Source organism: Theobroma cacao, chromosome 9 (genome assembly GCF_053813885.1).
Source record: "Theobroma cacao isolate CCN51 chromosome 9, ASM5381388v1, whole genome shotgun sequence".
Taxonomy (NCBI): Eukaryota; Viridiplantae; Streptophyta; class Magnoliopsida; order Malvales; family Malvaceae; genus Theobroma; species Theobroma cacao.
This window is the reverse complement of record NC_142647.1, coordinates 11,989,194-12,017,034: the sequence shown is the minus strand read 5'-3', so window position 1 is coordinate 12,017,034 and position 27,841 is coordinate 11,989,194. Positions and strand designations below refer to the sequence as shown.

Below are 27,841 nucleotides of genomic sequence, written 5' to 3'. Positions count from 1 at the left end.
TTGTGTAGACATTAGATAGATATGAGACAAGTACTCAATAAAATTTGAAGCTAGCACATTTTGCAAACAACAGAAAAGCTTTTTGGCATATCCACTTTGATAAAAGAAAACAAACCAAGTATTGTTGAATCCTTTTCTAAAGTTAACCCTCATTTGTCTTTTAGTAATACTACGTGTTTGAGAATTGAAACCATCTAATTCTCGTTCTCAATGCAGTTAAATAACTTAACTTTGTTTCTGATAGGAGACTAAAACTTATCACATAATCAATGTAAGGAACCGGTTCCCTGTTTTGGTCATCAAATTTCTTGTTGCTTCAAAAGAGGCCTTGGAATTTTGAAACTAATAATACTGAATTTAGAGTCATCTTTTCTCTTTATGATAATGCATCTGCTAAATTTGTTGTGCTACACACTCTATTAGTAGCTTTGTTTGCCTACAAGTAAGAAAAGTAGAATTTTAGATGGAGCTTAAAAGGGAGTACTATATATGCATGCATGACTTCAGAACTTGCAAAAGAGCGTTACTTCTTGCTTCCAGTTGGTGTTGAGAGTTACAATGGCTAAAGATGATGCTTGCACAGAAAGTGCCACTATAATTCCTGTCTAGAGTCCCTGTGAACAACATTTTAAATAGGGATTTATGCCATAAAAGTGTATAAAGCTAAGCAAAGATACTGGAAAGCCTTGAACACAATTAAAATTTAAATTATTACCTTCCTTCCAATATGGTAGACAAAAGCTAGTATAATTGAAGAAGGAATACTCATAAGATAATATGCTCCGAGATTAATCAAGGCCCCTATCCTTTGCCAACCACATCCCTTAGTAGCGCTTGTAATTTCTTTTTTCATTTTTTGTGGATAAATATCATAAATTACATGGAGCCAAAAGCAAAATAACATGCAGATAGTTCTAACAACACAAGTACAAATAACCCAACTACTGGCAAAGAAATGCATATCTTTAATTATATTGAAATGAAATCCCAAAAGGGCTTCAAAATTGAGATACGTTCAAGCTTTGTTTTTGCTCCACGTAGAGTTTTAATCATTTGACACGTGGTTTATTTTTTTGGTTGTAGATTTGAGATTTACGGGGCACAGTTGATCTTCTAAACTATTCCCTCATCTTTTTGCTCCTTTTACTTGCTCCCACATGTGGTTGATTTTTTAGGCTCTAGCCTTCAGATCTGATGAGGCACGATTGATGTTTTTCATTTTTCTTTCATCTTTTTGCTTCTTTTACTTGCTCTTCTTTTAGTCAAATTGATTGCACTTTTGGGTTTCGACTTCGTTGGCTATGTATGACAACTGTTTTTGGCTCTACTGTGGTTCTTATTTTAGGGGCTTGGCTGTTAATTGCAAGCGTTTCTGGCTTACTCAACTTTTTATTTTGAGGGCTCTACTTTTAGCAGATAATGAATGTCGAATGGCTTTTTGCTACACCGTCTGTTAGTTGTGCTTTACTAACATGTTTAATTATTTTTGTAATGTAGGGCCATGTTGGATATGTGTTGGGATTTGTTGAAATTTTTTAAAGATTTCAAGTGTCTTTTGGTTTTTTGAAATTTTTTCTTTTACTTTGCCTAGGGTTCTTTTGGGATTTGCAAAAACTAATTTATACATTTTGGTATTTTTGCTTTATTTAATTCATTTAAGAACCTTTCTCCTTACTATTTTCCCTTGACTTTCTTGCCTGTTTTATATTTTGCTCTTATTGCCGATGTTATGGTTACGGTTTGGTTTTGGTTTGTTGTGCATTATTGGTTCTTGTATGTTGCATTCCTTTTGTTTTGATTTGCTTATCTTGTTTATCTTCTCTACATGTTTTGGTCTTTCGTTTATTGTTTAGTTTTGTTCTGTAGTGCCATACTGAATCCGTGTCAGAGTTTGCTAGAATGTTTTAGTGACTATAAACCAGAATGCCTTTGTTTTTTTTGTATGAAGGTAGTAGTCTTGCACAATCCCTGTTAAATATACATAACTCTATTCCAAGCTTTTGGATCAACTTTTGTACATAACACTATCAAGATAGTCTTGCCAACTACCAAACAACAAGCTTTCTCCTTTTTGTATCAAGGCACCAGCTTTTCCTCAACAATATAATCATCACTTTTGTTTAAACATCCGACACTAGCATAATGGCTACACTTATACCGCATGAATTATTTGTAAGAAAATGCTTTATATAGCCTAAATATTCACTAGCAGTTTATATACTAATACAATTAACATTACACATTTACATGTCCATTACACCAACTGCTCTAAATTGAATTAAAAAAAAAACAATTATCAATTTCGAGCACAATGCATGGGCATCACATTAGTTTATATTGTAGCAATCATCTATATTGTTTCCTCCTTATATTATACATTCCGTTAGGGTAAAGAAATTAATTAGATGGGAAACAACTTGTTATGATAGTTTTGATTTTTAGTTAGACTATGATACTTTAATTTTGTTTGATTAGGATAAAATTCTTATACTTGGTCCTATAAAAGGGTCATAAAGGATTAAAAAAAATCATTAAATTAAGAGAGTTTAGCTTGACTTCTTATGCCATTAGAAATTTTTAATCTACTAGATTTAAGGCTTGTTATGGCTTGCAAGCTTTTGGAATTAATAAAATTTCTATTTAAAAAAAAAAAAGAATTTAGTAAGAGCTTAAATTTAGAAGAAGAGATTTGGGTGTAAGTGGGACAAAAGTTATGAGTTTGAGACTAATCTTGTAATCTTTTGATTTCTTCTTAGTGAATTTTTTTTGTTGTGTCCATGGACATGGGTCATCAAAGATTGAACCACATAAATTTCTTGTATTCTTATGAGAGTGATTTCTTTCTTTCTTTTTGCTTTTTATTCTATTGATTGTGTAAGAGTTTGGTAGACCTTGGTGAGATTATTTCACTATTTTCACAATAAATTGGTATTAAAGCTTCAACATCCTAAGTGATTTTGAATCTCGCAATGACAACTTCATCCACTAAGTATGAGATTGACCAATTTAATGGAATAAACGATTTTAGCCTTTGGCATTTAAGATGTGTTCATTACTAGTGCAACAAGAACTTTTGAAAACATTCAAGGGAAAAGACCATTTTCTCACAAATCTATTGATGGTGAGAAAATTGATTTTATAGAGAAAGCACATAATGGTATTCTACTAGCTTTATCTGATGAAGTGATAAGAGAAGTCACAGATGAAGAATCCTCTATTGCAGTATGGCTTAAACTTAATAACATTTATATGATTGAGTCCTTGACGAATCGACTTTTTATGAAGCAATGATTATATGCTCTTAAGATGCATGAAGTTACGTTAGTTAATACTCACATTGATGAATTTAATAAAATTATTCTTGATTTGAAGAATATTGATGTTAAAAATTGATGATAAGGATCAAGCCCAAATTTTTTTGTATTCTTTGCCAGCGTATGGAAACCAAACCTGTTAAGGCATACCTAGATACCAAGCGCAAATTAGATTGATTAAACCTAGCCCATAAACCTCCTTCTTAGCTAATGCAAAACAACATCGTATTGAGATTCTTATCCCATACCCTCCTTCTTTTTAATTTTCTTTTTCCTATATCTTTCTTTAATTGGAATAGTTTTTTTAGAAACTAAACCGATTCTCTTAGATCTAGAAAAAAATAGAAACCCAAGGACCCGAAAACTCTAAAACTATTTTCTCTCTTCTACTAAATACTTCTAAGGCTTAGGTATATTTAGACCTAGTGTGTTCTATTTCTTCTTGAATTGGTTTCTTGAGTTTTGATACAATCTAACTTAATCTCTTATAAATTTTTAAGTTCATCTAGGATTAGGATTGATGCAAATTGATCCTTATCCTTTTTCATGTTTATTTCCTTTTTTTGTTATTTTTTTATTTTCATATATTTTCTTTTGCTTTCAAAATTCAATAAATACCTTAAACAAAATGAGGTGTCTATACATGTGGTTTGCTAGGTGGTCAAAAAATTGAAAAGCTAGATTTATATGAGCATTACGTCTATGGCAAATAGCGTTGATGAGCTTTATCACTACAACGCATCGAATCGAGAATACGTTGGACTATAGCTATTCAAATTTATGGGATCCTTCTTCAATGGTATCAAAAAGAGGATAATTGTACATGTTGACCTTCATTGATGATTTCTCAAAAAAAGTGTGGATGTATTTTTTGAAGGCAAAGAGTGAAGTTTTTACCACATTTTTGTAATAGATGGAATTGATTAAAAGGTAGACTTGGAAAAAGATCAAGCGACTTTAAACAAAAAATGGTTTGAAATTTTGTAAAAGTGAGTTCGGTATGACCTATAAAAATAAGAAATTATTACACATTGCATTATCCCTTGAACACCATTATAAAATAGTATTGAAGAGTGGATGAATAAAACACTTCCAGAGAGATCAAGATGCATGCTCTCTAATGCCAATTTAACCAAAGTATTTTGGATAGAAGCTACCAACAAGACTTGCTACTTGGTAATTCAGTTTTCATCAACTATAATTAAATTGAACACTTTTAAAGAAGTTTGGTGAGGTAAACTTGATGACTATTCAATTTTAAGAGTGTTTGGTTTCCCTATTTATGCTCATGTGAGTAATGGTAAGTTTTAGCCAAGGATGAAGAAATGAATATTCCTAGGCTATACATTTAGGGTGAAGGGTTGTTGATTGTGCTGTATGTTAGTATGAGCCTTGCAAGCCAATCTCTGGTCGTATGGGAATTACATTTTGAGCTATTCATGTATAACATTTTATTAATTTATAATAATTATGAAGTAGTTCTTTATCCATAAGTTTGTGATTTAATTACTTTTTCAACTTGTGTAGATAAAGCCCATGAAACTATATATGCCTTGCAAAGGAATTGTATTAAGATCAAATTATGAGATCCTTATGCATCAAAGCATTGTTACTAACAGTTTTTGATTTTTGTATTATTGAGACAAGGCATCAACAACACTCAAAGATCGGCATATGCTATAATTTTTACTTGTGAAGTAAGCAACTGCTCTTATAGGTTGAAATATATAGGTACTTGAAACTAAAATGTGGTTGCTTGCCATAAGAGAGCAAATTCACTAAACATGACCCGCCATGAGAAGTGTATTTGGTACCTCACTTAAGTGTCTATGCAATACTTCTTATGTGTCAATTGTGTAACTACTCCCTAGATTTAAGGCACCGAGTTGTCTTGTAAGTGTAGTACTATACTTTGATTTCATCCTTACATGTGCTTAACCAAGGATGCCGATATAGGATGTTTTTAAGTATAGTATGAAGCATATAAAGGTAAATGAATGGTCAAGATTGGAATCATTGCCCCAAGTTATTCAAGGAGAAATATCTCATTAATTCTTGGTTGACATTAGCTCAATCAAATCCTTGGCCAAGGTGAGGTGATTTAGGAGATTATGAAATGAGTTTCATAAGTCTCCATAAAGTTAATGATTCAACTGCTGGAACAAATATGAAGGTCAATAAGAGTAGGTATTGTACTAAGCTCTTATCATTTTCGAGATATATGATGAAGGAATAAATTACACTGAAAGGTTGTCAAAGAATCCTTTGATTCTTTTAACAATTGGGTGACCATGATACATTGTTAAATCCCAATCTTGATCTATGAAATTGAATTAGTTAATTTAAAATTGAATATGATTCATTTAAATTAATTAATTAATACAATTATAATTCAATTCCATTACCAATAAGTTAGGAATCTAATAGGTCACATACAAAAGTTGCAATTTAGATTAAATTGAGAGTGTGATAATTTAAGTTAAACTTAAATCAAATTCTAGGTTTTAACTACTAATGATATAATTAAAAAAGTATAATTAGGCATTAGTTAAATATTATAATTGTTATAATATTAAGGACTTATTTTGCAAATTTTAATAAGTCTAGTAATAAAATTAAACTTAGATATAAATATTACATTATAGCCACTTTTTTCTAAGGCAACAAAAGAAAATAAAAACTAATAGCTTTTCTCTTGAGTGTTGCCACTCTTGAGAAGGTTTTCCAAAAAACTTTTCGATTGATTCTTTGTTGGAAATCAAAGAAGAAAGAGGACAAATCGTTGTCCACTTGCTAGCACAAGTCGTGGCATAAAGCTCTTTTCTTTAAAAGGATTCATTGCAATTGTATGTACAACATTGAAGGTCAAGCGATTGAGTAGCAAGGATTCTTTCACACAAGAAAGTGTTTATGTTTTTCAGCACCAAAAGGAATCCATTTGATTTTGATATCATTTGGAAAGGTAAAAACCTTTTGTTTTTTTCTGATTTACTATGGTGTTTAACTTTGCATTAAACAACTAAAGTGATTCTAAGGTAGGAGGCATGGTTTTTATTTTTGTTTCAATTTTCGTTGCGTTGATACTCTAATCATGCCGTTCCTAACTGTGTATTGATCCGAAGTCTCTTAAATTCATTGTGATTCAAGATGTTACCTTTGATAAGTCAACGTTACTTTTTGAGACAAATTATATAATTGAAATCACATTTGGCCAAGAAGTTAGTGGGCAAGTGGAGCTTGAAATTAAGGCTCCAAGGATAGTGCAAGATGGTAGTGAAATCTTGAATGGATTACAAAAGGTACAATAATTGGTACCTCATATACAACAACGAAGCATTGCTACAAACAAACCTAAAAGGGATATAAGAGCACATTAAAAGTATAATGTTTTTTTTTTTTACTTGTGTTGATGGTGATTTAGATTTTTATGTTTTATTGATGGCTAAAGACGTAGAGATTGATGAGTTTTACTTCTATCATGAGGTGATTATGTGTGTCGAGTCTTCACAATGATTTTACATACTACAAATAGACTTAGAAGGAATATAAGAGCACCTCAGAAGTATAATGATTATGTTACTTGTGTTGATGGTAATTTTAATTCTTATGTTTTATTGATGGTTAAAGAAGTGGATATTAATGAGTCTTACTCCTATCATAAGGCGATATATATGTTGAATTTTCTTAATGGTTTGCTACTATGAACGAGACACAAAGAAAGGGAATTAACTATAATGATGTATTCTCTCTAATTGTGAAGAATAGTTCAATCCTAGTGTTTCTTGTTATAATAGCCTAGTTTGATCTTGAGTTGTAGCAACTTGATGTCACAACAACATTCTTAAATGGTGAGTTTGAATGGAGGATCTATATATAATAACCTAAGGGATTTGTTGTATTAAGTATGGAAGATTGTGTGTGTTTACTTAAAAAGTCATTATATGGCTTGAAACAGTCTCCTAGGCAATGGTATAAAAAGTTTGATATGTTCGTGGAGGCATAAGGGTATACTAGGAGTGCATGTGATAGTTGTGTTTACCATAGGAAGGTTCTTGATGATTTATTTAGCTATTTCTCATTTTATTTAAATTACATGTTTGTTGTAAAGAAAATATTGGATATCAAGATTATTAAGGATAAAAGTGTTTTTAGGTTATATTTGTCATAAAAGAAGTACATTCAAAGGGTGTTAGAACTTTTTGAGATGCAAGATGCTAATTATGTGAATATTTTATTAGGGCTAAACCTAAAACTTTCAACTGGTTTATAACCACTGATAGAGGATGAGAAAGAGTACATGACCCAATTCCTTATGCCAATGTAGTAGTAGCATTATGTGTGCTATAGTGTGCAATAAGCTAGATATCTTACATGTTGTTAGTGTGGTTAGTAGATTTATGGGTAAACCAGGCAAAGGAAATTAACTAGATGTGAAATGGATCCTTTAACATTAAAGGGTATTATAGATGTTGGTGTAGTGCATAAAGGAGGTGTAAACACTAGTTGCAATGTGGTTGGTTTTTCAATTTTGATTTTGCGAGTGACTTATATAGTAGAAGATCTAAAACTTAATATGTGCTCACTCTTTTAAGGTCTGCATTAAGTTAAAAAGCAGTTCTCCAATCAACAATTGCTTTGTCTACAACTGAAGTTCAATATATGGCTGTGACTGAGACAATGGAAAAGGCTTTATGGCTTCATGACTTAATTAGTGATCTTGATTTTAGACAAGCACATATAGTTGTGTTTTACGATAGTCAAAGTGTCATACATTTGACTAAAAATCAAATCATTCAGGAGAGAACTAAATACATCCAATTCAAGTGTAAGTCATTTACCCCCACAGATATGTTGACTAGGTCATTTTTTGGGATAACATTCTTGAACTTGATCAGTGTTCGTAGTACTTAAGGCCTTTCGTGGGACTAACGGTGATGATAGAGATTGGTTCCTAAGGTGAAGCTTGGTGAATTTAAGCTAAATGTGGATATTTTTTTGGATAGTCTTGAAATCTAGTTGACTAGGATATTTTAATTTTAATTAGATTAGGATAAGACTCTTGTACTTGGTCTTATAAAAAGGTCATGTAGGGTTAAAGAATATTATTAAGCCAAAAAAGAGTTTTAGTGAGTGCCTAGATGTAGAAGAGATTTGGGGGTATGTGGAAAAAGGATTGTGATGTTATCTACTAATTTCTTTTCAATGAATCTTTTTCTAATTGTTATGCTCGTAGATATAGGTAATTAAAAAACTGAACCATGTAAATTTTTTATATTTTTATAAGTGTACTTGATTTTTTTTCTTTTTTTGTTTATTTTATTAATTGTGTAAGATTTTGGATGACTTTGGTGAGATTACGTTGTTAGTTTCATCACACAAGCAAGGTTTGAAAGTCAAATGTAAAGAAAATAATTGTAAACAAAGTAGAATTAAAAAGTTGTCACTTACTACTCACCTGTAAGCACAGATTGAATTCCATCAACAAAATGGGAGGCCGCAATCAACAATAACATTTCTCCCACATATTTCACTACTTGCTCATCTTTGCTGTAGAAATAACCCCAAACTTTGTGACCCAAAATCATGACAATACCTGCCAAAATTCCTTCAGTGGCCACCATGGCCACTGCAACACAGACTGCTAGATAAGCAGCTCGCGGTCATCTAGCTCCTAGTTCATTGGAAGCTTTAGTGCTAATTAGGAGAGAAAATAGAATTATCATGAAGAGGGAAATAAGCAAGAGAAGAAGATAATCATACGAAATTTGACAGATCGTATCAACCAAATTAACTTGAACTCACCTCACTACAGCACTAAGCCCAAGAGGTATCATATAAATCGTTGAACATGTATTAAGGCTGGAATATCAATCTCATAATTTGTCAATAATATTGATGACAATACCATTTATTATACATTTAAAGCTACCGCTTATGTCCTCAATCAAAATGGGATGGAACACAAACCTGATTGTCAAAACTGATGTTTCAAGCTTTGGATTGGGAAGAAGGCTAGATAATAGAACCATCATCTCAAACGACCAGACTTCCCAGCTATTCCAAGAAGTGTAAGCTATGAGAGGGGAAAATTGATCGATTAGAGACAAAACGGTTAGTTTACCATTTGACGATAAAATGGAGATTTCTAACCAAGATTTGATCACATTTGACCAAGAATAATTATATGAAATATAATTATGATTATTGGAGTATAAAATGATGTTTAGTAGTGAAAAATTGTGATTCCCGATATTTTTGGAGCATAAGGGCAAAATAGTAATTTTTTCATCTCGGGGGCAAATCGGTAAATTTTTCTCCCCAACACTTGTCAAGACCAAGGGATTTTAATTGTGGTAGGATTGGATAAGTACCAAAATATTTGTGGTGGAAAATTAAGAAGAAAAAGTCAAAAAGTTAAAAAATTGGGCCAATAAGCATGTGACACGTGGCATGCTTGATTATTTTATTATTTTCTATAAAAATCAGCCCATTCAATCCCCATTCTCTCACCATATTCTGCCTAGGCAACCAGCAACAAGAACAAAGGAAGAACAAAGGGAAAATCAAGAAAACCTAGGTGGAAATTCAAAACAAAAGTGAAGAAATCAAGGAAACAAGCTAGGTAAGTTAGAATTTCTTTAATTCTCCTTGATACCTAGCTTACCCATGCTTTTGTTCTTGATTTTCATGGTTGAATATTGAGTTATCATGATGAATTCAATTCTGAAAAATGGGTATGGAAGAGGAATTATTGTTGGAATAGTTTGATTTTAGACTATGTTAGTGTTTAGGGATAGTTAAGCATGGTTATGAACAAAAATATAAAAGAAATATTCAATTTCTCTAGGGTTCCTTGTTGGTCGAACCATGAGGGCTGAATATCAATGAGGGATTGTTTTTATTTCAAGGAAAATGGCTTGAAAAATGATGAATTAAGGTGAAACGATTATGTAGAAAAAATTTTGATGCTAATGCACCAAATGACCGTATTTTTCTATAAGGAACTATGAGGGTTCTAATGCTGAATTTGACTTTATTTAAATGGTATGTAGTAAACTAAGGCATTAGAGGAGAAATGGATTAATTTGGAGGTGATTTGGACATAATCGTCAATTAATCGGGTGATCGATCGAATATAATCGATACCGCGATTAAGCGATAATCGGACGTATTTTTGCATTTACGTATCAAGCATTAGTAATTTAAATTAGTTTATATCAATTTAGGGACAATAGAGTAAATTCCTTGACTTTGTTATTTGTCAAGGTAGTGAGACGTTCGGAAAAGACAAAGGAATTGCGCTTGAGGGCTATTAGTCCGAGTGCACCCGAAATTCGGATTTTCGATACCGGTAAGTGGACTTGCATTTCAAACTTGTTTTGGAAAATATGAAAGATTCTATCTAACTTGTCTTAGAAAATGTACCTTGGGAACAAGCTTTTAGTAAAATGATTTTATATTATGAAAATGTGCTATACAATGGTTTATGTGTTATCACAATATGATAAAATGCATGATATGCATTGGATGCTTCTTTGCATGTTGATTTGGACCCGGCTATGCGCGAGTAGGAGTGCACATAAGCCGTTGTTGATCCGGCTATGTGCGAGTAGGAGTGCACATAAACCGTTGCATATGAGATGATGATGATGGGATGGTGTGCATGTTGATGATGGGTATATGGTTGTAAATGCAAATATGTAAGCGTTTGTTTTGTTAAAATTTGGAAGTTTACATGTGTTACATGTTGCTATTGTTATTTTAGCAGGATGACTTGTTTTAAGGGAAAAAGGGTTTGGAATAATAGTTAGATGAAAATGGCCTTATTTTCAACTGGTGCATCATGATTGTCAAATTTCCTAGTTGAGATTGTTTGTTCCCTTCTAATATTCACTCATTGAGTATTGTACTCATGTTTTATAAAAATTCATGTTTTTAGATCAGGTGACTGTTGGACCCTAGATCGAGGAGTCCCCATAGTGCATCTCCTAGGTATGTGTCTGGCATTCGATAGTAATCCCTTTTATTGTAAATGTCTCCGCTGGAAGTCATGGGTCCTTTTGTATTGTGAATACAATCTAATAATGTGAATATGTGTATGCAATGTAAATTGCTAAATACATGACTGGTATAGTGCATGTATATCATTATCGATAATGCCATTGTGTTTTGGCTATGTTCACACCCGGGAAAAAGTGTGTGTGTATGCATGATATGATAAATTTGTTAAGGAAAAGTAAATGGATAGGCTTGCTTGGGTTTAGTGAGCTATGCTTATTGAGCTCATGCACCGGTCATAGCCCGAGAAATTGGGTCGTGACAAAGTTGGTATCAGAGCCCTAGGTTGTTTAAGTCCTAGGGTGTTATGGTCAGGTCCAGCAGAGAGTCGAGTTTTTATGTGGGACTTTTAATTATGAACTGTGAGCCGCGGCACATTTCATAATCGAGGAACCGCATAAATTCTCAAGCTTAGAAACCACCTTATCTCTTTAACTGTGGTTAATGACAAGTGTTTGCTCTTGTCTAGGTAAGATTTCCACCTAAGACACGGGCCACCTTAAGACAGGTAGGGGAGCAAGATGCCCCTACTAAGATGACTAATAGGCCGCGGGCACCCACCCTAGGGGGAGAGGTAGATGTGGTAGGGTCGCTAGGCTGGTGAGAGCGAGTACGCCTATGAATAGGAGAGAAGAATACTTGGTGGTACCTACTTCTTTAAAGGAGGTGTTTGTGACTGAATAAGAAAATAAATCCTGCGTAGCTCGAATCAAGGATAAAAATACCTTAGTGAATTTAGTAGTGTTAGACACCTTAAGGAGCTTAAGGATCAGTTGGAGGATCCTTATGGAAAGAAAGAAAAGATGTTTACCAAAGGCACGGATGAAATGTTAAGGTATGGAAATAAACTTTATGTGCCGGATAATGATGAATTGAGGAGAGAGATATTGGAGGAGGCGCATATGGCAGCCTATGTGGTACATTCAGGAGCTTGGCAACGAGGCTGAGTGATACTGCTTGCCAAATGCTTTGATAGGTACCCTTTGTTGCTCATTGCAGAAGGGAGAAAATGTTGCCCTGAAGGGTGGAGCCACCCCTAGTGACAATATTGGTATCAAAATTTAAAGGAGGTGACGTGGGAAGTTGAGGATGAGATGCGGACAAAGCATCCACACCTCTTTGATATGTAAAGGTAAGCCACTCTACATTGAATTTAAATTCGGGGACCGAATTTTTATTAGTGGGGGAGAATGTGAGACCCTATCAAGCACGATTAAAAGACGATATTGTACCGAGTGGTACAACTAAGTTAAATCGAGCCTTGAACTAGTTCAAATAGAAATTCTAAGAGGAAATTGAAAATTTTGAAACCCACAGAATGACTTAGAATAGTGATTCAGAGTTCAAGGTCCAGTTTTGAGTCCATCAAGAAAATTGACCGATTAGGGACAAAACGATCATTTTACCATTTGATGATAAAATGGAGATTTCTAGCCAAGATTAGATCACATTTGACCAAGAATAATTATATGAAATATAATTATGATTATTGGAGTATAAAATGATGTTTAGCAGTGAAAAATTATGATTCTCGATATTTTTGGAGCACAATGACAAAATGATAATTTTTTCATCCGGGGGCAAATCGGTAAATTTTTCTCCCCAGCACTTGTAAAGACCAAGGGATTTTAATTGTGGTAGGATTAGATAAGTACCAGAATATTTGTGGTGGAAAATTAAAAAGAAAAAGTCAAAAAGTTAAAAAATTGGGCCAATAAGCATGTGACACGTGGCATGCTTGATTATTTTATTATTTTCTATAGAAATCAGCCCATTAAATCCCCATTCTCTCACCTTATTCTGCCTAGGCAACCAGCAACAAGAACAAAGGAAGAACAAAGGGAAAAACAAGAAAACCTAGGTGGAAATTCAAAGAAAAAGTGAAGAAATCAAGGAAACAAGCTAGGTAAGTTAGAATTTCTTTAATTCTCCTTGATACCTAGCTTACCCATGCTTTTGTTCTTAATTTCCATGGTTGAATATTGAGTTATCATGATGAATTCAATTCTGAAAAATGGGTATGGAAGAGGAATTGTTGTTGAAATAATTTGATTTTAGACTATGTTAGTGTTTAGGGATAGTTAAGCATGGTTATGAACAAAAATACAAAAGAAATATTCAATTTCTCTAGGGTTCCTTGTTGGTTGAACCATGAGGGCTGAATATCAATGGGGGATTATTTTTATTTCAAGGAAAATTGCTTGAAAAATGATGAATTAAGGTGAAACGGTTATGTAGAAAAAATTTTGGTGCTAGTGCACCAAATGATCAAATTTTTTTATAAGGAACTGTGAGGGTTCTAATGCTGAATTTGGCTTTATTTAAATGGTATGTGGTAAACTAAGGTATTAGAGGAGAAATGGATTAATTTGGAGGTGATTTGGACATAATCGCCAATTAATCGGGTGATCGGTCGAATTTAATCGATACCGCGATTAAGCGATAATCGGACTTATTTTTGCATTTACGTATCAAGCATTAGTAATTTAAATTAGTTTATATCAATTTAGGAACAATATAGTAAATTCCTCGACTTTGTTATTTGTCAAGGTAGTGAGACGTCCGGAAAAGACAAAGGAATTACGCCTGAGTGCACCCGGAATCCGAATTTTCGATACCGGTGAGTGGACTTGCATTTCAAACTTGTTTTGGGGAATATGAAAGATTCTATCCAACTTGTCTTAGAAAATGTACCTTGGGAACAAGCTTTTAGTAAAATGATTTTATATTGTGAAAATGTGATATACAATGGTTTATGTGTTATCACAATATGATAAAATGCATGATATGCATTGGATGCTTCTTTGCATGTTGATTTGGACCCAGCTATGTGCGAGTAGGAGTGCACATAAGCCGTTGCTAACACGACTATGTGCGAGTAGGAGTGCACATAAGCCGTTGCTGACCCGGTTATGTGTGAGTGGGAGTGCACATAAGCCGTTGCTGACCTGGTTATGTGTGAGTGGGAGTGCACATAAGCCGTTGCTGACCCGGCTATATGCGCATAAGCTGTTGCATATGAGATGATGATGATGGGATGGTGTGCATGTTGATGATGGGTATATGGTTGTAAATGCAAATATGTAAGCGTTTGTTTTGTTGAAATTTGGAAGTTTATATGTGTTACATGTTGCTATTGTTATTTTAGCAGGATGACTTGTTTTAAGGGAAAAAGGGTTTGGAATAGTAGTTAGATGAAAATGGCCTTATTTTCAACCAGTGCATCATGATTGTCAAATTTCCTAGTTGAGATTGCTTGTTCCCTTCTAATATTCACTCACTGAGTATTGTACTCACGTTTTATAAAAATTCATGTTTTCAGATCAGGTGACTGTTGGACCCTAGATCGAGGAGTCCTCGTAGTGCATCTCTTGGGTATGTGTCTGGCATTCGATAGTAATCCCTTTTATTGTAAATGTCTCCGCTGGAAGTCATGGGTTCTTTTGTATTGTGAATACAATCTAACAATGTGAATATGTGTATGCAATGTAAATTGCTAAATACATGACTGGTATAGTGCATGTATATCATTATCGATAATGCCATTGTGTTTTGGCTATGTTCACACCCGGAAAAAGGTGTATGTGTATGCATGATATGATAAATTCGTTAAGCAAAGGTAAATAGATAGGCTTGCTTGGGTTTAATGAGCTATGCTCATTGAGCTCATGTGCTGATCATGGCTCGAGAAATTGGGTCGTGACAACGAGAGTCTGACATATATTATTAGAAGTAAAGCACTAATCCAGTAAGAGAAGGTGTTTGCCAAAGCAGCGCCTTTATTTCCAAGGCCAAACTTGAACACCAGAATCTAGCAAGTAAATATGTGAAGCAATGTTGTAAATCCTGAGATAACCATCATTGGAACTACATTGTTTTGGGTTTGTAAGAATCTGATATGGCATTCTTGGATAGCGAAACCAAAAATGCTTGGCAGCATGAAATAAGCCTATTGTCCTGCTTCAGCTGATATTTCAGGATCTTGTTTGAAGAACAAAAGAATGTCACCAGCATTGGCCCGGATAAAAGCAAGGGGAATGCTAACCAATAACATAACAATTAAGGCACTTTGTAAGCGAATTCCAAGCATGTGATACTGTTTTGCTTCATAAGATTGACCACAGAATGTATCTAACGCACTTGCCATTCCTCTCTAACCATAAGGAAAAAAAAATATAGAATCAAGGGCTTATAAGTTTATTGTACTAGGAACAACAAGGGGATTGACCCTAGAAAATATCACAAAATAATTGAACTTGTTCTGAAAGCTGCAAAGATTGCAATTGAAAACAATGTTATTGTTGAATGCTAATATAAAATGGCTAAAATTCCATAGAGATAAAAATAAGGATTTAAAGTTACAGAGGTAACATTATGAAGCTTCTAAAGTGTAGAACTCATTTTTAATATTAAACAATAAAAATAAATGAAAATAAATTCAACTAAAAAATACAAAAAAAAAGAAAGAAAAAAATTAAAAATTCTAGAAGATTACCAAAAAAAAGAGAAAATACAAAAAATGGTGAAAGTTCTCGGTTTGGGTTTCTTAGAGTTTTAGGGTTTTTTAATTGGTGGAATTGTGGAAATGGTTTTTATATCTTGAATGGAGGTTTTGGGTTTGGAATTTTTTAGAGGTTTTTTTTTTTTTGGAACAAATTGAGTTATGAGAAGTTCTGACCTCCTTGTTTGAGGGTGAAAATGTTAAAAAATAAAAAACAGGTGAAGAAGAAGAAAAAAAAAAGAAAAAGAAGAAAAATGATGGAAACGTAAGGTGATTAGGAATGTGAAAGAATGCCAAGGCTAAGGCTAATCCGTGATGAACGCAAATCCTCTGTCTCAACCTGTGCCCCGTTCCTGCCTCAGTCCCAGAATCATGTCACCTGTCCAAATTATTAGAATTCTAAATGGACAAACCACTCATCACGACAAGGCTTGACCCTACTCTAATTACTTAACAAAACATGGGCAACTCATCAAACCACCTCAAAACGAATGTTAGTTCACACCAGTCACCGATTTCGGCTTGCAAAACACTAGCCAATAAATTGGCATGGCCTGATTTTTGCGACCGAAATCTCGACTCGAGTTTGGTAGTGGGATGAGAAAGTGGAGGAATGCGGAAAAAATAATTCTCTGTTTATTATCAGCGAGTGAAAAATGTTTTAATGTGTTGAGTTCTATGTTTTTTCTTCTCATTCTCGTTTAAATTTTTTAGGGTTTTACCTTCAATTGTTTGTTAATTGCTCTATACGATGATGCTCTTGAAAAATAATAAAAATAAACTCGACACGCTTGGGATTATTTTGCTGATAACATCATCCGACGTGCAACCTAATGTGCTTGTATTTTGCTTTAGTCAAAAAATCCCTTCAGTCCTTATACTCTTTAATTTTGTTCAATTTAATCTTTATACTCAAAATCAAAGCAATTTAATCCATTGATTTTGAAAATTACATCAATTTAGTCACTCTCTCTAACAGTATTTAATTTTACCGTTACACCGAGTGATGATGTGACAATGTCACGTGGCACTATACGATGATGTGACAGTGTTGACTTGGCATTGACATGCTAACATGTCAGTGTCATGTGGCAGATCAAAAAATTTTCAAAAAAAAAAAATCTACCACGTCATAGGAATTAAATTGAACAAAAATATATAGTATAAGGACTAAATTGAACAAAATTGAGATGTTGAGAGACTAAATTGAAAAAATTATTTGAAAAGTATAAATCTTTAAGTAGATTATTGATATGTTTATCAATAAGCTAAATATTTAAGTGTAAAAAATTTATAGTGTTAAAAAATATATATATATATTTTCTTACTTGATTATTTGGTTATAGAATATGTAAATTCATTTATCTTTTTTACAAAAATTAAGTTTGAATTCTCCTTCTATAAAAAAAATTTTTGAAAAATTTTATACCTAAAGTCAAATTTAAATGAATAACTTGCATTACGTTAAAATAAAATAATATAAAATGACTAATTATGTTGATTTAGTTACAACTTTCACAATTTACAAATACACATTCTTTTGAAATTATTCAACTCTTATCCAATTAACATTTTATTTAAATTTACTCAAATTAGCAAAATATGTTGATTTAGTTATAACTTTCACAATTTATAAATACACATTCTTTTGCAATTATCTAACTCTTACCCAATTTACGTTTTATTTAAATTTACTCAAAATTTCTTATAAAACGATTTTATATAAATTCAAATACAATAATCAAATTCTGTTAAATTTAAATTTAAATTATTAATTTAGATCTACAAAAAATTTGTTAAAAAATAAAATGGTACAAATATTTACAATTATATTTAACTTTATCAACCATAAATGCAGTCTTTAATCTAAGAAATTTTAACTTAAAAAATATAACTTGAAATATTAAACAAAGTAAAAACATAAAAAATAAATAAAAAATTGAAAGGGTGGAGTTCAAATTTTATGATTGTAATAAGAGATTTGTTATATCCAAATTAAGTAAGTTAAAACGAAAAATTATTTTTATAATTATCACTAACTCGATATCTCCGTTCTTCATTTTTTTTAAAAGAAAAAACTAAATCAACATATTTTGCTAATTTGACTTTAGCTCAAGTTAAAAACTAAGTTAAATAAATTTTAAATTTTTATACTATTATAAATAAAAGAAAAAAGAATTTATTTAGTCATTTTATATTATTTTATGTTAATGTAATATAAGTTATTCATTTAAATTTGACTTCAGGAATGAGATTTTTTTCAAATTTTTTTTGTAGAAGAAGTATTCAAACTTAATTTTTGTTAAAAATATAAATTAATTTACATATTTTAGAATCAAATAATTAAGTAAGAAAATATTTATATATATATGTATATTTTAACATCATATATCTTTTACACTTAAATATTTAGCTTATTAATAAGCATATCAATAATCTACTTAAAGAGTTGTATTTTTCAAATATTTTTTTAATTTAGTCCCTCAACATCACAATTTTGTTCAATTTAGTCCATGTACTATATATTTTTGTTCAATTTAATTCCTATAACGTGGTAAAATATTTTTTTTCTAAAATTTTGATCTGTCACATGACACTGTCATGTCAGCACGTTAGCACTGCCACTCATTGTATAGTGCCAGGTGGCATTGCCGCGTCATCACTCGCATGCCAGATGGCATGCCACGTCATCAAAATGTGACACGTCAGTGTTGATGTCATCGTTGTCATTATTTTTTAATGGCAAAATTGGATGCCGTTAGAGAGAGGGATTAAATTGACGTAATTTTTAAAATTAAGAGATTAAATTGCTTCGATTTTGAGTACAAGAACTAAATTAAATAAAATTGAAGAGTACAAGGACTGAAGGGGTTTTTTAACAATTTTGCTTTTGGCTAGATTTGTTCTTGGGATGGTGTTGGCTGCCTTTAATCTCTGAGGAAGTGTAAATGATGGAGAGGAGGGAAGGGGATATTTTGGTTTGATTGTACAGAAAATATAGAAACTGGTTTTGATAGGATGCTAGAACACTAAGGAACTGCTTTCTCAAGAAGTTACGCATGAATGATATTGTTATGTTTCTTGGAATTTTTGTCACATTGGGGACTTGTTTTACTGTAAGTCTGATTAAATGGGAGTCCTAATTATTCTTCGCTTGCTTTGCTTTCTGATTTACGTAGTACAAGCTATTTGGGGATTTTAATAATTTGAACAAGTGGTATAATGTTGGGATTGGGGCAAGAATGAGGGCGCCAAGTCGGGGTATAGGATTTGCGTTCATGCTTGATGCGACAAAAAATAATCCTATGGTTTAAAATCCTTCAAATATACATTCTGGACCTATTTTACCCGTTCCTTCATAACCCCTAACCCTAACTTATATTACATGTTTTGAAAAGTCTATTTTAATCAAATGTGAAGACTTAGAATTAAAGAGTCGTTCATTGGATTATGACATGCTTGTGAGGCAATCAAATACAATAAGATTACATCCTTTTTCCATTCGATCCCATGTTTTGGATCAATTTGAAATGCAAATGCCTAATGAAACTATCAATAATAAAGCAAGCAGGCAAGGAAAATCAGAAACAAAAGAAACATGGGAAGAAGAAAGAATCAAAAAACAAACAAAAAAAGAATACAATAGATTTCATTTATTTAACAAAATTGATACTAAATAAACACTAAAATAATAATAATAATTAAAAAATAGAAATATATAAAGTTTAAAATCTAGACACTCTTTCATAAAATACCAAATCAATCTGAGTAGCCTTTTCAAGAAAATAAGCTTATTTTCTTAAGAATACTTTTAAAGTGAGAAAAAAATTCTCCAATATTTAATAACGGGTAAAAATAATAAAAAGATAAAAGATAAATTAAAAAATATATAAGTAAATATGAAATAAAATATCATTAATTAAGGTTAAAATAAAACAACAAATGATTAATTTATATTATTTTTTGAGTCGGTATCTTTTGGATATTAAAATTTTTTCAAATATAATTATATTCCTGAATCTTAATTTATTTTCCTAGATCGAAACTTATTCTTTTTAACGAAAGTTTAAGATGTTATTAGAAATGGTAGATTAGGTGATAAATCAAATAGGATTTTCAAATACACAAGTTGTTAAGGCATAAAAGGTAAATGAACATCGTGTCCATTTACAACTTCCTGTATATGAATGAAAATGCTTTGAACGGAGAGCCTCGAGACTCAAAGTATTGAGAAAACTACACAATCTTTGAATAAGAGTGCAGGATGAAGAAAAGGTGAAATTGTCAGGCTCATTTCATCTTACTATCGAGTTAAAAAGAAAAAAAAAGAGTGCTTAGATCGGAAACTTACCAGCAAGCTAAAACCAGTTACTGAAGCAAAGGAAGTTGCCATCAAAGCACCAGAAAGTGCTACGTTCTCAAGATGACCCACAAACATTACTTAGATAACCTGCAAAGCAAATATCAAAAAGTTGACTGACACAAGAGGCCCTGCTAACAACAATTGCTTCTTCACCTCCGCCAGGATCTCATCTTTGCGAGATCTCTTTCGAAATTCGAATGCATTATCTTGAGCAAGCAGTGGTGACTCAAGGCACACCCTTTGTTATTCAATGTTCTCCATATCTTCTACCCCACTAAAATCCAGCTTTGAAGTTATCGAGTTAAAGGGGGAAAAAAAAATCAGCTATTGCATTACAAATCCAAGCATTTAAATATATTTAAGCAGTGGGAATCGAGCTCACTAGCTGACACAACATTTTGTCATAATTTGACTCAATATTCTCAACCAGTTAACTACAAGGTTGCCTAGAGGTCAATCGTGGACTGAAGAAGTATAAAAGAAAGAATCTCCCTAGTAAATATCTTCCTATCACTGACAATGACCGGAATGCTTGCTTATCTCCCATCCAATTTGCTAATATATATATATATATATATTCTCAACTAGTTACCTACAAGTTTGCCAAGAAGACAATTGTGAAATTAAGAAACACAGAAGAAAGAATCTCCCAAGAAAATATCTTCCTCTCACTGAAAATGACTGCTATACTCCCAATCTCCCTTCCAATTTGCTAAATGGATAATATTACCAATAGCTTTTTTCTTTTGTAATTTCTTCCATTTATTTTCTTAATAAATTGCAATTTTTATGTGAGTCTTTTTTTACTCAAAATAGACTCCATCTTCAACTTAATTTTACTCCCAAAATAGATTCTGCTTGAAATTTTTACTCATTGTCAATCTAATTATACCATGTTGAATGGTTGATGCACGTATATATACATTAAGCCTTCATTTGTTGTCTAGATATGGGCTTCCGAAAAATAAATTTCGGAAACAGTTGATGTTTTTTGTTATTTGGATGATCCTGCAGAAAATATTTTCTATTATTTGGTTATTTTTTGAAAAATTTTCATTCATATCAACATAGAATTATGAAATAATAACTAAAATATTATTACAATTATTAAAAATTATATTTTTAAAACATGAAAAAATTTATTGTCAAGATATTTAAAAACAGCAATATTTATTATTAATGTTTATTCTTAAGAGTAAATAGTAATATTTATTATTAAAATAATAATAAAAGTATTTTTATTATATTAATATTAATATTTATTATTAAAATAGTAATATAATTTTATTTATTATTGAACTATTAAAAGTAGCTATTTTTTTTAAAAGGTATGTTCTTATTATTGCCACATGCAATGAGCTAAAAAAAGCTTATAGGCTTATTAGTACATGCGGAAAGAAAAATAACCCCATTAAAGCTAAATTGTGCTGGACTTGGCGAGGTCCACCAATCCTACTACGAACATACGGATCTCTATCTCCAAAAAATTGGGCACATGTATGTTGTTCAGCTATGTCCGAATGTGGATAGCCTCCATGTTTCTCAATTCAAGCTGAAGAACTCTTTTTTAAATTTAAGATGAAAACAGTCCACTGCCACCATCTCTGTTTATAAGATTCCAACTAGCCGTTCTAATACTATTAATTGTCCCACTCCAATTAGTGACGGAGTCAGAATTTCATGTTTGGAGAGACGAAGACTCAGGAATGTCAACATTTTGTAAAAAACTCCTTTCCTTGAAATAAGATTCAATTCTCTTCACAACAAAATATTTTTATAATTCAAAAATTTTTTAAATTATTCAAAGGAATCAATCTTAATAATTTACTTAAGATAATTAACTACTATAATTATAAATAATTTAATAATGACAATAATCCCAATTCCTAGATAAAATTTAACAACAAACAAAAATTAAGAAATATAATAATAAAAATCTTAATAGGAAGCAATACCCTAAAAAATATTAAGTTCTATCAATAAACAATTCAATGGGAAGCAATTTCCTAAAATTAATCACAAAAATTAGACACAATATCAATAAACAATTCAATGAGGAAGCAATCCTCTAATAAAAAATTTAATTGTTTACAAGAATCTGAGCAAAAAAAAAAAAAAATAATTTGTAGGAAAACAATCAAGCAATCCCTAAATAAATAAGTAATAATTAACTTTAGGTGCTTAATCAAATCCTTATTTTGTTGTTTTCAACAAAAAATGACTAAGATGGTAAACCCTAAATCAAAATCACAAAATAGAAACTATTAAATAAAAAAAAAGTTTAAAGTTGAAAATATTAAAAAATAAAATAGCAGTAAATAAACCAAACTTATCAATGATCATGGCATGAAATTTAAGTTATTGACTAGAGGTTTTATGCACAGAGAGTGCTCAAACAAAAAAGTGTAAGAAAAAAAGCTAACTTTTTGTTTCTATTTTTGGTAAGAAGAAAATAGAGCAAGAGGTGATGGTTGCGAGGTTTTGGGAAGTAGAGTTTGGGTATAATTCTATTGCAATAGATTTTATTTTTAGTCCTAAGTTTATTAAAATTAGTTGTTGACTAATTGTTGTGGGGCATCTCACCAAATAAAAAATTATTATGGGGGTAAATTATAAAATTTTTTAAAAAATAAAAATATGTTAAAAAAATTTTAAAATTTTTGTAAGGGTGAAATGGAAAATTTTTAAATAAAAATAAAGGTAAGTATAAAATTTTTAAAATTGTTGGGGGCACGAAGGCCCCCACTAGCCCCCTTTCCCCTCTACCTTTGACTCCAACCCTTCAATTTATACTTCAGCCTTTCATTCCAAAAAGTAACACAGTGACACAAGAATTTTTACTGGTCTTGGGATCTTTGTTGGTCATGGAAATATTTCTAGTAATGCACTCCCAGTTTTGCTAAGGTATCAACTTCATTGTTGGTTTCCCGTAGAACATGCGAAAAATGTCAACTTTTCAGTTTGTTTTTCAAGCTTTCCATGTGTAGTAACCAAATTGAGGCAATTGTGAAAAATAACATTTCTCATAAGTCTAATTAAAAAATGACCCTTATAATAATTTTTACTATTTTTACCCAATTTTTGGCATGACTTGACAACAATATCCTTTAAACAATTTCAAACAAACTCCAAGTTAAATGGTCCTGATTTTCTCTATCTCATCATCTCGAAAAAAATTCTAAAATTATTGTTTATCTCGCCATCCAACTTTTTCTCCTAGCTCTCTCTCGCCATCCCCTTTTCTGTCTCTTGCCAAGTATTATTTATCTCGCCATCCCAAAAAGTAGAGATGACATCCAGATATGTGTTTAGAGATTTATATTCATAGAATAGAATCCCCAAGTTGACAGGTTGAAATTGATTAGACATATCTGTAAATTAAAAATTTGTATGACTTTGGCAACTTAAACTTGGCTTTGGTAGGCAAATCAATTAGTTATTAGGTTGCATTACTGGTTTTTAAGCACTGAGTCATTGGTTTCTAAGCATAGGAGAAAGGTTTTTAAGCATTGCGTCACTAGTTTGTAGGCATTGTGAAACTAGTTTTAAGAGATTGTGTGATTGGATTGTAGGCATTGCATGACTAGTTTGTAGGCATTGCGTGATTAAGGCATTGTGAGATTGGATTTTAAGCATTACATGATTGGGTTGTAAGCATTGCGTGATTGGTTTTTAGGCATTGTGAGATGTAGGCGTTTCGAGACATTATAAGGGTTGATTTTTAGGCATTACGTGACTAGGTTATAGGGGTTACGGGACTGATTTTTAGGCATTGCATGAATGGTTTGTTAGGCATTAAGTAATTGATTTGTTAGGTATTACGTGACTGGTTTATTAGGTATTGCTTGACAAATTGATTGAAGCTTATGATTACATATGTTTGTTTTGATAAATTGATCAATTGTGATACTTATTTTCTATTAAATTTCAATAGCATGTCAAATGTTAAGCTTAAGATTACGTACGATGGTCATGGGGTCGATGACACTTACAAGAGTGGTGAGACACGAGTGAAAGGTGTTAAGATTGATTTATCGTTCAGGCTTAATAAAGCTAGTTGAAGATATTGTTGGGGTAAACTCACAAAATCATGAAATCGACCTACATACATTGTTCAGTCATGTCACAAGGGTTTCATACAAAGTTATCAGGGACGATGAAGATTTAGCAAGCATTCTGTGAGATGAGAGGGTAATTGTAGTGTTTGTGACAATTAAAGAATGAAATGCAAATGTTATGCCACATGATGGTGCTTTCCAACATAGTAATTACCTAAATCAGATTTATACTTCAAACATACCACACCATGTAGTCCCTAACTAACAACAATGGCAATCACCATTGACATATGCACATGAGTTTGAGCAGTCCGGTACACACATAAGGTGTCTGCAAATGTTGTTTGCACAATTATGATATGTGCATCGAACCAAAAGCTTCGTTCTTGCCAACAAATGCAATCGTCGCTTGAGAATGCATTGGGTCCATTGCCATTTGCAAAAGATATTGTGACGGTCGTGAGTGATGATGATGCATCTGATCAGATGGATGATGACTATGTAGAGGATGACATTGCTGATTGGAATGATGACGATTACATTAGCGGCATGATGATTGTTCAAAGGAGGATAGGGGTGACAATAATGACATTTTGAATTGCAATCATGCGGATGACAGTACAGAACATGCTACAACTGTTGTCTTAGAAGATGTTCAGTGTGATGACCATGCCACAACTATTGTCTTAGAAAATGTTCACTACAATGACTCTATTTACGACAATGCCATCGCTAGTGACAACGGGATTCGTTCACTCGATCACAATGATTAGGAAAGGGTAAATGTAAGGGCATCTCATCAATGGATTATTCTAGGTACAGATATGATCTCCTTTCAAAACGTTGCCATCGAGGAGTCTAGATCAAGCGATGACCACTTATATTGCAAAAAAGTGTTTCCATCCAAGGCCGAATTGAAATGAGCTTTGAATATAATGGCACTAAAAGAGCATTCCAAGATTAGAGTTTAAAAGTCATGTCATGCTCATTTTGAGATTGCTTGTAAAGACAAGGCATGCAAGTTCGCTGTGCGTGCAACAAAGTTACTTGAAGGAGATTATTGGCAAGTTTGCATGTTTCATAAGGTATACACGTGTATTGTTGATGGTTTGCAAGGTGGGTACTGAACAACGAGCATGAGGTTAATTGGTGAGTTTATGTCCCTCAAGTTGCAAGGAAATAATGTAACACCATTGAGACTTAAGAAAATAATGGAAGAGATGAATCACAAGTGGGGATTGCAATGCTTGTATGGTAAGGCTTATCAAGCGAAGGAGTATGTGAATAGTATTGTTTTTAGTCCCTAGAGGAGTCATTCCAACTCATACCCTCATATTTTCATATGTTGGAATGTGAAAATCTCGATACAGTCATAGTTGTGGCTATCAATCAGGAATAACAATTCAAATATTGTTTTTAGGCTTATGGGGCATGTATTCGAAGATTCAAGGCTGCAATGTGGCTTGTAATTGGTAATAATGCCACACATCTGAAAGGTAGATTTATGGATATTCTGTTTGTTGTTGTTTGTAAAGATGCCAATAAGTAAATATATTTGGTTACATTTGGCATTAGCCACGTTGAGGACAAAGAGTCGTGGTCATGATTTCTTACCCAATTGCGTCATGCGATTGGTTGTCTTGAAAATGCAATATTCATTTCTGATTAGCATTTTGGCATTAAGAAAACAATTGAGAAAGTGTGCCACGACGCACACCACGGTTTATGCGATTACCATTTGGGAAAAAACGTAAAAGACAATTTCAAACACGAAGATGTTACAACGATTTTCACCCTCGCAACCAACTGTTACGGGGTCACCAATTTCAACAGACATATGAATCAGCTGAAACAGCTTTGTAAGGATGTTTACGACCACCTTGTGAAATTACACCTTAAGAGATGGGCACGTTCACGGTCACCGGTAAGGTGCTACAAACTCATGATATCCAACATTATGGAATGTATTAACTTGTGTTTGAGGCAGGCAAGAAAAATGCCAATCACAGTATTGATGGAGTGCATTAGAGGCATGTTCCAATGCTGGTTCCATTACCAACACAAAAAGGCCCTGAATTTGACCACGCCTTTTAGCCCTTGGGCTACCGATTTGTTGAACACACAGTTCAATGAAGCATGTCACTTTTTTACATAAGCAATTGATTGAGTAAAGTTCCAAGTTATTAGTGGGAGCAAGGACAAAGTCGTAAACTTGTCCACCAAGACGTGTTCATGTGAAGAGTTCCAGACCGATTTACTCCCCTATAAGCACACCATGAGAGCAATAAGGTACAAATATCCATGTTTGCTTATTTGCTTTGTAAGAAATTGAAATTTTACATGGTTCGTCTAGTGTGATTTCATTGTCTTCATAGTAAGTGTAAACGTGCAGCCACTGAATTCTGCTCAAACTATAACAAATTTATATGTTCATGTAAGGTTGTTTTTTCAACAAAGTGAGCCGTATAACAAATTAAATTGACATGAATGATGATGATGATGAGAGCATTCCATTATTCCATAAAACTATTACTTCAACATTTTTTTGGTCTATTTTTCTTTTTTAGATTTTCAAGATTATGTCTTCTAACATTTTGGAAATGTTAATACTCTTACTCTTTTACAATTCAATTTTATTTCTATAGTTTGTTTTACTTTTTGACATTAAAAACCATTGAGCAATATCATATTTATTAAGTATTAAAAATTTAATGTTCAATATACTAATATATTTTGTAAATCTTGTAAAAAATAAAAAAATGAAAGTATTATCATTTTAGGGTAAAATACCCCCACACTTTTAAGTTTTAATTGAAATTTCAAACAAATCCATTAGTTTTTGAAATAGACACTTCGCTCCAAAAAGTATAAACACTATTAACAAAAATTATGGAAGGACTAAAATGCCTTTTTTTCTTTATTAATTTAAAAAATTATTATTATATTTGTTTTGAAAAAAAAAGGGAGCACCAATGGCTGATGCTCTCCTATTTTTTTAAATTAATAAAAATTATATAGTAGTAACTTTTAAAATTAATAAAGGGTGAAATTATCATTTTAATATTGTCACATCATCAAACTCATAGAAACACTAATGGTGGACTAACAAGTGGACTTATGTGTCTAGTAGAAGATATTTTTTAGGATGGAGTGTTAATTTAAAAAACTAATGAATCCGTTTAAAATTTCGATTAAAATTTAAAAGTGTGGGAGTATATTACCCATCTTTTTATTATTGATGTGAATGACTTTTTACTAGCTGTAAAAGGGATAAATCTTATTCAACTTTGTACTTAAGAAAAGATTTAATGTAATACATGTACTTGTAAAATGGTTATTGTGATATATAAATTTTCATTTCATATATAAATTTTTCTCAATTCATAACGTCGTGAAGGAGACAAGATGATGTGATCTACCTAAACGTGTAAATCTTTTTTTCTGTTTTTATTATCATCATGTTTTTGTAAAAAAAAAAAAAGAAGGCTTTTTTTTTAATTAAAGAAAAAGAACGGAACCAAAAAGCAAAAATTTCAAATTCGTTTTG

At 32.1% G+C, this 27,841-nt stretch overlaps 1 pseudogene across 1 annotated transcript; it reads right to left on the bottom strand.

The window, feature by feature from the left end:
* Positions 1 to 125: 125 nt before the first annotated feature.
* Positions 126 to 20,654, bottom strand: LOC18589211 (protein DETOXIFICATION 16-like; annotated as a pseudogene). The gene is made up of 8 exons (XR_016028328.1): positions 20,225 to 20,654; positions 15,080 to 15,525; positions 9,282 to 9,368; positions 9,117 to 9,173; positions 8,766 to 9,008; positions 716 to 833; positions 528 to 614; positions 126 to 436 (listed from the first exon to the last, which is right to left on the bottom strand). The product of XR_016028328.1 is annotated as a protein DETOXIFICATION 16-like (transcript).
* Positions 20,655 to 27,841: the final 7,187 nt, after the last annotated feature.